This window comes from Typha latifolia, chromosome 4 (assembly GCF_019914945.1).
Source record: "Typha latifolia isolate L0001 chromosome 4, TyphaL0001v2, whole genome shotgun sequence".
Taxonomy (NCBI): domain Eukaryota; kingdom Viridiplantae; phylum Streptophyta; class Magnoliopsida; order Poales; family Typhaceae; genus Typha; species Typha latifolia.
This window is the reverse complement of record NC_133089.1, coordinates 8,388,443-8,393,126: the sequence shown is the minus strand read 5'-3', so window position 1 is coordinate 8,393,126 and position 4,684 is coordinate 8,388,443.

The following is a 4,684-nucleotide window of genomic DNA, read 5'->3' as shown; positions in this document are numbered from 1 at the left end:
CATGTGTTGCACATTATCTAAACCTCATGTTGGCAGATATTGCCAAAGTTCCTGAAATTAATATAGTAATACATGAAAGTCAGAGGTCAACAAACTTCATACATAGTCATAATTGAGTTCTTAATTTATTTAGACAAATGACTAGAGATAAAGAGATTATCGGCCTCAGTAAATTTGCCACTCATTTTTTAGTATTGGAGAACATATGTGATATAAAGATGAGCTTATATAGGTATTTTACATGTCTATAAAAATTAAAAATATGAAACCTAAATATTAAAGTTTAGGTGAAGTTTTGAAGAACATGGCTCTTGGAAATACATTTTGGCATAATATTATAATTGCCATGTTACGATTTGATTATATGAGTTAAATCGAGTCAAGTCGAGTCGAATATATTTATCTTTTCATTATTTCATGATATAAGCTTTTTAGGCAAGTCTAGTAATGTGAGACATTAAGGTAAGTCAAAATAAATCATGACAGCCCTTAAGACAAGTCTAATTAAAGCAAGTCCAAATAAGTCACGGCAGCTCTTAAGGCAAATCTAATTAAGTCAAGTAAGCCTTTAAGATAAGTCTAATTAAGTCATGTAAACATTTAAGACAAGTCATAATTCGATTCATGTCAGTCTTTAGGGGTAAGTCCAAGTAAGACTCATTGTACCCCACCTCTATATATAGAGTGGTAGGACTTCTTTGTTATTCATCCAAGAATTGAAGAATAGAATAATCCAAGTATCCAAGCATTGAGAATTAATTGAGTTTAGTTATTTTTTTATTATCATATTTACTATTTTATCGTAGCTATTAGATTGTCTTTACCTTTCTAAGAGTAGATCATAACCGTAGAATCTCCAAAGCTTTCAAACCCTAGCCAACACCTTTCTCTAGTAGCCACCTTACTGTACTGCCATCCACCACCACCCTTGGCCATCCGCCACCCTCCGACAATGGCGGCAATGTCGAATATTTACTGTTCTGCCCTCTCCGACCTATCTCTAGAGTTATTAGAACTCTAACTCATGAGGCTATTACCACCTAAATTTTTATAATTTTCTTACATCCGGATCGATCCAGATCTGGTTCGTAATATGCCACCGTAATATTTGAGTTTCTTGTCAAGGTATTACTCATGATAAGTCTGAAACGAGTTTCTTATACGAGGCTATAGATTTAGCAAAAGAGTTAATAAAAAAATGTGGCCAAAAATTATGGCAAATGGTGAAAGTTGATTGACTCCAAACAAAACAAACAACTATATAGAAATATACACGCCGGTGGTAAATATTATTTTATTAATTAATTATTTTTAAATATTTTAAATTTGAATGCTTACAAATTTTCAATTATAAATTTCTACAGGATATTTTCTGAATCCCAATCAATTTTCTACAAATGTCAATAATGATACTAAAGTTTTGCTAAGAGTTAGAAAAGTAATCAGTAACTAGAGCTTGATATTAAGCAAATCCTTTGCGATAAAGAAGTGAGTTATTATTTAATTGAATAATTTTATTATTATTTATTTCAAGTTTTAATATATTCAATAATATATTTCAGATGGGAAAAATAGATTACAAGCTAGCCAATTTAGTACTACTAAAGTTACTGTAGATATATATCATAATAATCCAGCTGAATGATCCATTCATTTATGGATAGGAGGACACACTAAATTTGATATCAATAGTAAAGAAGATCTTAAATCAAGCTGTATCTTCATCATAGTGTGATAAAAATTGGACTATATCTTTTTTATCCACACATAAACGTGTAATCGATTGACAATAGAGATATTAGAGAAATTAGAATTTTACTATTATAATATGAGATTAAGGAAGAGAAATTTAAAAAGAGACAGAAAATGATTAATTGATTGATTTAAATTATATTTTTGATGAAAAAGACCCCCTGACTCTATGGATCAAAGAAGTGAAATATAGATTATTAGATAATAGAATGAACCCATGGTTAGATGAGGCATTACAGGAGACCATAACTAAAGCAGAAGCTGGTACAAGTTGTTTGGTATTGAGAGATAGTATAGCTACTAGTGCTAGTGATAATCCTGATGATATACTTGGTGGTGAGATCTTCCCTTCCATATTTGCTGAGAGAAGTCAAGAAGACATAAGTAGGGGTGGCAAAAATTGACCTGACCCGATAACCCGACACGATAACCTAATACGATAAACCGGCTGTTAATCGGGTTTGGGTTTAGCCTAATCGGGTTTGGGTTTAGCCTAATCGGGTTTGGGTTTAGCCTACTCGGGTTCGGGTCATAAACGGGTCAACCCGCCTAACCCGATTATTAATCGGGTCGTGTTCGGGTTTATACCCCTAACCCGCTTGACCCGTTTAAGTAAACAGGTTGGGTCAAGTCGGGTCAACTCGCCAACCCGCCAACCCACTATATATATATATATATATATATATATCTAAGTTTTTCTAACCCTAACCCTAATACCCAACCCATGTGACAAGTTCCTACTCGGCCACTCCCCATCTCCAAGAGCCAAGCACCGCCCCTTAGTCCTTACCCATGCCCCCTTACCCCTTACTCCTCGTTCCTCACTCCTCATGTCGTCGCCCCTTACCCCTCACTCCTCACTCGTCACGCCGAGTAACGCCGCCGGATCTCCTCATGCCGTTGGATCTCTCCGTCACTCACGCCGTCGGATCTCTCACTCGGTCACTCCTCATAGCGATCACGCCGTCGGATCTCCCCGTCACTCTTGAATAGTGAACTTATATGGTTTTTTCTTCTTTTACTGTTTTCTTCTTCTTTGAGAAAATAAGATGAGGTGAAAGGAGTATGCCTTATTGTTGATTGTTTGAGAAAGTCTATGGATAACATTGCCAGATCTTGTGGTCAATTTTAAGAAATATAGGTATGTTTGTTTGCCTTTTTTTTCAATATTTTGATAGATTTGAAAGCTGAATTTAATGGCTCCAGTTGTAATAACTTTTTCAATTATAAAAAAACTGATTTCTTTCTTCATCAATTTTTCCAGATCTCATTGAGAAGGATCCGGACAGTATTAAAAATCCCCCAAATCAATTTGTTTCTTTTACTGGTTTCTTATTCTTTGAGAAAAACTCGAGGAAGAGTAGGTAAGAGGAGCATGCCTTGTTGTTGTTGACTGTTAAAAAAAAATCATGGAAAGCCTGAGCAGATCTTGTGATCAAATGCAAGAAGTATAAGGATGTTTATTTTGATAGATTTGTATTTATGCATAAAGAGAAAGTTGAATTTTGGCAGCTCCAGTTGTAATTGTTATTTTTCAATTATGAAAAATGCTTTCTTTCTTTCATCGATTGCTTTTAGATTTGGTTGAGAAGAATTTGGGCAGTATCAATTATACTCTATATCAATTTGTTTCAAGAAGGGAAAGATGTGAATATTACTCTAATGATTCAATTAAATAGTTGGCTTTTTATACCCTCTGTCTTGCCTTTTTTTTCCTCCAGTGAACACAGATGTAATTGTGAAGATATTTTTTTTAATTGCAATTACCATTAAGTTGTTACTTCCTAATTAGTTGCAATCTTGCAGAGATTTTTACATACCAATTTACAGCTTGCTTAAATTAATTTAGCACGCTTGGTAAATTGCAATAATAGTACAAATTTTTCGATGTATATTAATCAAAAGCCCAGTATAAACTTTAGCCATAATCAAAATTTTGGGAGATTACTAAAATGTTGGAATATTATTTTATTCTTATATATGATAAATTTGTAAATATTATATTTATATAATATTTATATTAAACGGGTTAGACGGGTTGTGTCAACGTGTTGGGTTAACATGACTCGTTTAAGTATATGGGTTAGACGGGTCGTGTTAGCGTGTCGTGTTAAACCAACCCGTTTATTAAACGGGTTAGGCAGGTCGAGTCGTATTACCCGTTCATTAATCGGGTCGTGTTCGTGTTTACCAAATGCGACCCATTTATTAATCGGGTCGTGTTCGTGTGAAGGTAAAATTGACTCGATCCAAATTTGACCCGACTCGAACCCGCTTAACTCGACCCGATTGCCACCTCTAGACATAATGATTGAAGATAGAGAAATTGAGGATGTACATACATATCAGCGATGTTGTTTCCTATGACTATGGATCATTAAGTATTCATTGATTGAAACCATCACATGATCTATATACTGGTTATTATCCTACTCAGTATCCTAAATATCCCAATATCCCCAGTATGGTCCTCAATATTCTTAGACGTAAGATCAATATATTAATTATTATCCACCTCAGAGACAACAAGATCTATTTGATATAAATGATATAATGTAATCATTATTTGGAGCATTATGCTTTAGACATCATTATTTATAAATTTATGCTGATTATGATGAAGACGAACATAGGGATTTATAAGAGAGAGCTCGATATTTATTGAAGTATTGACTTTTGAGTAAGTTAGTATTTTTGTTTAATTTTTAGGGCTCATATGTGAATGATTATTATTATCTTATTTTTTTATCATGTTTTCTAAATTTTTAATTTTTTTTACATTTTAGAATAATATTTAAAAAAATTAATTAAAAAAAATCCCATCTAATTTGGGCGACCACTGCGGCTAATATATATTATTTTCTGGGAAGGCGGATTCCGGATCCAAATTTTTGGAAACTCGATCAGAATATATACTTTAAGAGCCAAACAA